The 9,266-nt window shown below is 40.9% G+C and overlaps 1 non-coding gene across 1 annotated transcript; it reads right to left on the bottom strand.

Annotated features, from left to right (window-relative positions):
• Positions 1-736: 736 nt before the first annotated feature.
• On the bottom strand, positions 737-809 carry trnar-acg (transfer RNA arginine (anticodon ACG)). Its single transcript has one exon. It is a non-coding gene; the product is annotated as a tRNA-Arg (tRNA).
• Positions 810-9,266: the final 8,457 nt, after the last annotated feature.

Raw genomic sequence — 9,266 nt, 5'->3', positions numbered from 1 at the left:
GTGTAGTTGGACTACAGGATCCAGCTTCTTCCAAACTGCTGAAATATGACCATGGCAGGGCTGCATGGAGTTATTGGGATTTTTTTTAGCAAGACAGGAAGTAGTTTGTTGAACAGTACATTGATTATTTTTTTATACAGTAGCTATATTAGCTCTAAGGTAATGTAAGGTAAAGGTAGGTCTACAGTGCAGATGCTAATAAAATAACTTGTGGTATGTCACTAATCACATCTTGCAAGTTGTAATGTGAACATTTAAAATGCCACTTACAAACTGATGTACTGATGACAACAGTCTCGCTCTGTCCCTCCCTGCCCTGCACCCACCTCCTGCTTCTATGCAGTACCACAGTCCCTCTTCTGCCTTCTTATCATATCCTTTTTCTAGAAACATGAAGAAACAGTGAAGCTCTTTCTGACCTTCTCCATCAGCACAAAACAAGTGTGCTCTCTTTTTTTTTGCATGATGCCTTAATAATGCTCACTCTTTCCCATATCTGCATGGTGTGGTTCCTCAACTGTTTCCTCTGTAGTTTCTACATGTGAGGAAATAACCCTTGTTATTGAAAGTTTCACTCTTCATCTATCTTTTGTCCATCACTGTTGTCAGCTTTAAGTAGTGCTCTCCACTTGTTAGCTCCTTTTAATCTCTATGCCTAACCTAAACTAACCTCTTTCTTTCTTCATATCCTGATTATTCCACCTCCTCCTTCAAATCAGGTGTCAAAAATTCACTTCGAGCCAGCCAGGAGTCGAACCTAGAATCTTCTGATCCGTAGTCAGACGCGTTATCCATTGCGCCACTGGCCCTGTCAATAAACAGGTCATGCATTTAAATCAGAAACAACCTAGATTGAGACTGGTTAAAGCAAGAGTTTGTACAAGAGTTTGCTTTTAGCCTTTGACTGGCTTCTTTTCCTTCCTTAGATAGAGATTGAAATGTTGCAAAATGCTATCCTTTGACTAAACAACTTCTTTTTTGCATCTGAGGCCTTTATTTGTTTGTGCTTGTGCAAGCATCTTTTCTATGAAGTTAAGCAAAGAATAATCTTATTCTGTAAGTAAAAGGATCTGAATGTGTATTAAGCTCCTGATATGAACATAAAATCAAATTGGTTCAAATAAATTATGTGCGGAGGGAAAAGAAACACAACTCTCAGAGGCAAGAAGCTGCTAAAAGCGCTAGAAGCCTGGACTAATGCTCACAAAGTATCATGCTTGACACATGTTCATAAGGCACTGAGAGGGATTTGGCTAAATTCAAAAACAACACAGGCATAAAACAGTCACTACAGAGGCTCCGTTGTAAGTTCTGTTAGCAGAAAAGAAAAATGGGTTCGAACTTGGCCAGAGATTTGGAGTTGTTGTACGTTCTCCCATTTGAGTGCAGAACCCCTCTGGGAGCTCTGGTTCCTCCCACCATCAATAACACCGTAGGTTAATAATCCTGTTCCGATCAAGGCACTCACTTATATATAGATTTATATAAACTCACTCTATACATGGAGAGAGTTTCCTTAATGGATCAATAAAGCTTTCATTCTCTTCCTTATTATTTGTACATTTACAGACCCCCAAACATCATGTTCTTATATACAGACATAAGAGTGTGAAGTTTTTTTAATTATCTTTTTATAGCCCCAAATAAAAGAAACTCATCACTGCGAGTTCTATGAGATGACATGAGTTGGTCATTAAAATATTGCCATACGGTTGCTGGTGTTAGCAATAGTTTAATAAAAATAACCACGTGCTGGCAGATATGTGTATTCTTTGGTTTTATGTTGTAGATAAAACACAGAGGGGAAGGGAAATGAATGAGCGCACAGATGGTAAACAAACTGCTACAGGTAATATACAGTGCACGGGCATAACTGTGATTTATTCCAAAGCATAAAAACACGTGTTCTTTTTAAATACTGTACGTCCTAAAAAGAACACTAGCTAACGCCGCCAGACGTATTCATCAAAAAAGAGCTTTTGGACATAGCTCCTAGTTAAACAACCTTGCCCCTGCAGTTTAAATGGCACTGTTATGCCTTGCCCACTAATTCAGTGACTTGGCCTGCAGTCATGGGATTAAAAGAGATAAGCACTGGTGTGAATATTCCATTGCTTAGAATGGAGGCCTCCCATTTATCACCCAGTGAGACCAGTGAATAATACATGGGCTTGTCCAGCCCGTGCACAGTAAAACAAGGGCACTTGTGGTAAAAAAGTATTGCCCTTGTCTAACCAGTTAGGCCTCCCCGAGGCTCATTCCGACAGGTCTATTTGGAACAGTCTTGTTTGACCTCTCCCTATGTCTTCCCTTGGAGCCATGCGTGTAGCCGATCAATCACTTGATAATACACACACTGCTCTGTTCATTTCTATGCATGTACACACATACGCTTTTTTTCCCTTCTTGTCATTGGCCTTCCCAACCAGTGTGACCAGCACATTAAGGCAGTATCGGATCCACTTCCTATCAAATGTGATACGTGCAGCTCTGAAACACCAATGTCTGGTATGCATGCAAGGCAATATCAATAAAGCCCCACATCACTGCTTCAGCATGCATGGTCTTCCTCAGCGGTGTGGCATTGATCACACTAGAATGACTCTGATTGCAGTGCGCTCCTCAGTGAGGAGACGGGAGTCATGAATCCAAATGTTTCAGCAGGTGTCTGCATGTAACATTGGCGCCCAGCTGTGGTGTTTTTCCGCATGGTTTGGGCCGACATACGCATAGGTCTGAGTATTCACTGATCTTCAACTATGTGTGTGTGTGTGTGTGTAGGGGGGGGGGTGTCAATGGAGAAGCCCCTTAACCATTGGGGACTACGCAACAACACAGCCACCATTAACGATCTGCTTTCATATTGTGTGGAAAACCTTCTCATAGACTGGTGCACCAGGTACTGGTGAGATGATTAAGTGCTAAAGCTGCATTTTCTCCTCTGAGCAGGCAGCCTCGAGGCCAGAGAGGCTGCATGATTGCCTCTGTGTGCTACATTACATTGACATGATGGAGAATACTCTCCTGGGGCCTGAAATAATGTAAAAGGAAAGTGGGAGAGAGGGGGGGGGAAAGCCCATCCCAGCCTTTTCTGCCAGGACCTAAGAATTTTCTCCATGCAAGTCGGATTTGCTGATAGATCCACCCATGCCACTGCCTTACTGCTGATGACAGACAGAGTATTCACACATGGGCGCATGGCAGTACACACCAGGGAGCCCCGCCTAATCTGTTACCGCTCATAGACCCTCCTACAGGGTGACTAGAGCCTCCAGGACACTCAGGCTCTGCCTAATTCATAGAGCGAGTGCAACCATGCTGTGGATGCACAGTCTGTGAAGATGATCACAGGAGGGCGATTTAGAAGGAGAAAAAAAAAGAGGCTAGTCAAATTGGACGAAATGTGTGGAGTGCGTGTTTTTTCCCTTAACTAATTAGCAGGAGGCTAAAAAAAGCCAAATTTTAAAAAACCAAATCCATCAGCCGGACAAGTGGAACAAATGAGTCGACCTCACAGCGGGAGGCAGCATAGCCTTATTTGTTTGCTTTTCCAACTTGAAGGGCAGACAATGCACGGTCACCCAGGAGCAGCCCATTGAAACCGTCCCCAAAGTTGGAGCAGCGCAAACCTCGGCTGCCTACTAGTTCCCGTGGCTTTTGGCAACTAGATCAGAATGCTTTTGATCCGGCGTTATTAGCTCCGTTACATTTCCGCCGCAGCAGCAACACACGCACACAAAAAAAGACCTATCCTTCTAGAGCTCGTCTCTGCTAAACTGAGGATTTTCTTTCCATCTTATAGCTATGAAAGCATGAATGGTTAATATCACCACAGGATAAGGCTGCCCACTGTGTTTGCAACAGACTGGATAATATTCAGGCAGCTTCCAAAAGACTTTGATATTTGTGCAATCTGATCTCTCCTCAAATGAACTCAATTTTGAGGAATTCAGTGTCTATGTTGTTTTGAATTATATAAAATACTTCTCTTGGACCTTTAAACTCTGTGCTGCAAATAAAGTAGACCAAACAATCTTCAGCCAAACAAGAGAAAAGTCTGACATTTTGGGGAATGAACATATTTGCTTTATTGTTGACAGTTGAAAAAGACTGATACCAGACTGATTTCTGTCTGCAAAACAAGGTATTAGAAGAAAGTAGAGAGAGTGGGAACAAAATGAAACAAGTTATCTCTCATAGCTATATACCGTACAGAAGCTTAAGTGTAAAAAATCTAATAACACTAAGAATAATAACAACAATAATACTTTCTTAGTCCAGGACCAAGTGGACACACAGCCTCATTCAACTTGAGGATGCATAACCTGCTCAAAACTGGTATATGGCGCTTGAGTTGATTTGACCAAGGACTGCATATAGTAAATAGATCCACCAGCCAGTTTAATACATTACTTGTTCAAATGCTCATTAGAATAACTATCTAATCAGGAAATCACATGGTAGAAACTCAGTGCATTTAGGCATGTAGACATGCTCTAAATGACCTGCTGAAGTTCAAACTAAAGTGAGTTTAAACATAGCAGTGGTTGATGGTGCCAGATGGGTCTTAGTATTTCATAAAACTGCTGATCTGGTGGGATGTGGGATTCCCCCACACAACCATCTCTGGTGTTTACAGAAAATGTTCCAACAAAGAGAAACGATCCACCGGCAGTTCTCTGGGTGAAAGTGCCTACTTGATGCCAGAGGTCAGAGGAGAATGACCAAAATGACTGCTTTGAGTAAAACAACAATAACTTAAATAACCACTCATTACAACCAACAAACAACATGAAAGCATGGATCCATCCATCAACAGTTCAGGCCAGTGGCGGTGTACATTTTTGGCACATTTTGAGCCCCTTGGTACCATCATTTAAACACCACAGCCTACCCAAGTATTGTTGCTGTCTATTTCCATCACTTTATGATCACAATGTACCCATCTTCTGATGGCTGCTTCCAGCGGGCACCATGCCATCAATCTCAAATCATCTCAAACTAGTTTCTTAAAGATGATAATTAGTTCGTTGCACTCAAATGGCCTCCAGAGTCACAGATCTTAATCCAATAGAAAACCTTTCTGGGAGATTCACAGCATGGATGTGCAGCCAAAAAATCTTCAATAACCGTGTGCCATTATCATTTAACTATGGTCCAAAGTCTCTGAGGATTATTTCCAGCACCTTGTTGAATCCATGCAATGAGGAATTAAGGAAGTTCTGAATGCAAAACTGGGTCCAATCCAGTACTAGCTACATGTAATTAACAAAGTGGTTGGTGAGTGTAAAGACACAGTGATTGCTCCTAAACCTTGAGCTGAGCATTTTGTATTTTCTAACTGTTATGAAGGCGCTATGGACTTAACTGAACAAACGAGGCTCATGCAACTTCTCAATTGCACGGTAGTCCTACTGCACACCCTGCTGGGCACCATAATTAAGAAAATGTAGTGAAAAACATTTAAAATTAGCGTCTGATTAGGGCATTAGGAAAATATTTACTGCTGACCATTAAATTGAATGCTGCATTGGCTTCATTTTGTCAGATAAAGAGGCTACGTATATCGTTTATATACAGTCTATGTTTGGGACGCTAAAGTGTTACCAACAGTCATCTTCTACTGCATTACTGTGCTATAATAAAGGGTCTGAAACGAAACCTAGAAAACATCTAAGCTAGAAGTTACACCGCTAAACAACAACCATTAACAAAGATCTCTGTCAGCACTTTGAGTTGCTATAGTGGGATTGTTTGGAAATTAAGGTGCTTTTGGGGAAACTCAGACCATCTGCTCATCAGCTACTCAGGTGGGGATTGCTGAGAAAGAAAGTCTGAGAAAAAGAGGAAGAAAGGGACTTTATAAAGATGGAGACGGACCTCCAACTCTGTATTTACAGCAGCCTCCCATTGTGCTCCTATTTGTCTCCTCCTGAGTGGCGTGGTGGGGGAGCACATGGCCCTTCACAACATCTGCAGGCATTTTCCACTGCAGGCCTCCAGAGGGATATAATAACCCATTACCTCCATTTCTGACAAAAACACACATTTAAACTGCAATTACACCCCCTGCCTCATCTTCCTCATGCATTCCATCTTGTCTCCTTTTTGTTTGTTCTGCAATTTAATCCTCCCCAAATTGTTGACAAATTCTATAGACACTCGCTAACATGATTAACTGCTGATATAATAAACTCAGATATGTGCATTTACCTCACTTAGAACCAGCAGATAGTTGATAAGCATGAGACAGAAAAAACAGTTGTAACCCTGTGCATTCCCTTGAAACACCTCCTTTACTGTCATTTGCTGGGCACAACCTGTGCCGTGTTGTAAATGCACACTATAATAATATAGTGTGCATTGTTAAGAGTGCTGTTACCAGAAAATGCTGCACAAGATGGGGAGAAAGTCGAAAGAGTAGCGGGTGAACAGTTTCAATGTATCCAAAAAGGACATCTATGGGCGGGCGGTGGAGGTAATCAGAAACGAGAGCTATCATCAAATAACTGCAAACCCAGGAAGCCTTTTTCCTCTGATTCAACAGTAGCCGGGCCCAATTTCACAAGCTGCACTGTGGCTGAATGGAAAGAAATTGGAAAAAAAATGTGAAATCGATTGCTAAGATTGCAGTTGTACTTTTATTTGTCTCCTCTTCTGTCATTTTACAGTGTTACGCAGCATTAGGGTGCATTTCCAGCCTGCACAGCACTGATGACGGCACTGGAACAAAGTCCTACCTACCAATCATAAGCTGTATGAAAAGAATGCTCGGAGGTTAATCCATGCAGGAGTACTGTTAACTAGTGTTTAATAATGTTGGTTTTGACTGTATGGTTTCTGTGTAGAACTATTTTTATCAAAAAAACTATACACATCAAAGGTCTGATATCAAAATCACATCCACAGTGGATGTGAATAATGATTCAGGTCAGCAGTTTTGGTTTGTAATGAAACAACTGTAAGATTCATGTGTTTCCCCTTCTTTTAAATTCCCTGAATATTTGATTTGTACTGCATGGCAAATATAGGGCAATCTTACCTACACGCCACCCATGGAAATTCTCAAAGTTAAGCTAAGAGACGGCAGCTCACCTTCTCATTGCTCAATTTCAGGGATGATTGGAAATGTGTGACTGTACAAATACTCTGCATTGCCTAGAAAATGCTAAACTCTCTGGAAAACAAATTCAGTTTTAATGCTAAACGTTACAACTGAAAGAGAAACACGCTACACTCAAACTTTACTTGGTACATCTGTTCAACTGCTCTTTAACACAAATGTCTAATAGCAACAGTTCAGTGCATTTAGATATGTAGACAAAATCAAGATGACATGCTGGAATTCAGCCGAGCATCAGAATGGGAAAGAACGGTGATTTAAGTGGCTTTGAACAGGGTTTACAAGAGAAAATATTCAGTGAGCATTGAGCATCCGCTGTCTGTGTGAAACTGCCCTGTTGAGGTCAGAGATCAGAACAGCAACCTTAATTCAAATACTTTTTACAACCATGCAATCCAGAATGCACAATATGCTGAACCTTCAATCAGATCGGCTACAGCAGCAGAAGACCGCACCAGGTGCTGCCCTTGTCAGCAATGGCTGGAATTTGCATGTGGCCACAAAAACCAGACCATGAAGGAGAGGAGAAACAAGGCCTGGTCTAAGTGTTGTTGCTGACCACATCCATTCCATTATGGCCACAGTGTACAATCTTCTGGTGGCTGCTTCTACCAGGATAACACACCATGTCACAACGGTAAAGTCATCTGAAACTGGTTTCTTCAGCATCGCCATGAGTTCACTGGACTCAAATTCCAATAGAGGATCGATCAATGCGATGTAGTGGAACAAAAGATTCAAAACATGCGTGTGTGGCAGACTACTCTACTGTAACTGTGTGATGCTATCATGTCATCATGGACTAAAATCTCTGAGAATGTTAGAGGAACCTGATTGAATGAATGCCATGATGGTTTAAAGCAGTTCTGAAGGCAAAAAGGGCTCAAACCCAGTGATGTCATCATTAACGTGTCAATTCTTCTTCTTCTAAGAGGGCCTTTAGCATCCGTGCCATGTTTTACAGTTAGTTTCCAAAATAATTTCTGTTAGTCAACAAAATTAATTATCATTTAATTGCAGGTTAACTGCAGGTTCATAAATTACCAGTTTGTCATTTATTAACAGAATCATGAAAATATGAAAAAAGTTGTAAATAAAATAAAATAAAATAAATTGGCAAGGCCAACAGTAATAGGAGTACTAACACAGTACTTCCGTATAAGCCGACACTTCATATAAGCTGAAGTGTCAGCTTATATGGAAGTGCTGAGTGAAGCTATAGTATCACTTAAAGTTGCTTAAGATAGCAAAACGTTTCGAGGAGAGGTTTTTGGGGTCTTTTTATTCAAAGGTTAAAACCAGAGAATGGAAGGATTTGAAATGTCACTTCCCACAGACTGAAGGTTAATTATTTGCTTTAATTAACTGATACAATTTCTGTTGAACTTTCAGCAATAATCATAAAAGAGAAATTTTCTTATACATTTACTAGTAAAGGTTACTTTCAACTCCTCCCTTGCCACAACCGGTCGTTCTGATGTTTGATTTGTCAGCATTTTGCACTGGCACAACCCCAAATAGGATTTGTATCTCTGACTGGAATCAAACCAGTGACTGCTCGCTTGTGTTAACCACTACGCTATTGGGGGCGTAAATCCATTCATAAAAGCAGTAGTGATTAAAAGACAGTATGTCAATTATGGGGATTACATGGCAATCACAGTTTTCCGTACAGAGTAATTACTCTATTTCTTTTGAGGTTGCAGGTGCTGTCACATGAATGCCAAATGACCCACTGCAGCAAAGTCCCATCTCAGCTCAGACAGACAGCAAATTATCAACTGCCACGGCCACCCAGGGCTTTGCCTCATTATTGCTGACAGCATGAGAAGAGCATGAAAGATGTAATCAACATAATAATAGAGAAGTGCAATGAAATAGTCAAGTTTGACTTTATTTGCAGGAGAAAAATGGTTGTTTCCCCAAGAACATATTTATTTTGGTTTATGTTAACACAGCACCCTTAGCCATAAATCAGTAAGTAATGCCACAGTATCGATCTGAACCCTTTAACGCAATGTCGGAATTAAAAGGCTTAAAAATTGGCCAACATTATAAATTAATAGAGACTTAAATCTCAGCGTGAGGCTGAACGTTTGTTTTATTTTCTGCCATCAAGCCTCATTTATCTGATTAAAAAATG

The sequence above is a fragment of the Pundamilia nyererei genome, unplaced genomic scaffold, assembly GCF_000239375.1.
Source record: "Pundamilia nyererei isolate P.nyererei 1_Seehausen unplaced genomic scaffold, PunNye1.0 scaffold00042, whole genome shotgun sequence".
Classification (NCBI taxonomy): domain Eukaryota; kingdom Metazoa; phylum Chordata; class Actinopteri; order Cichliformes; family Cichlidae; genus Pundamilia; species Pundamilia nyererei.
Note: the sequence above shows the minus strand (reverse complement) of the source record. Positions and strands in the feature narration are given on the sequence as shown.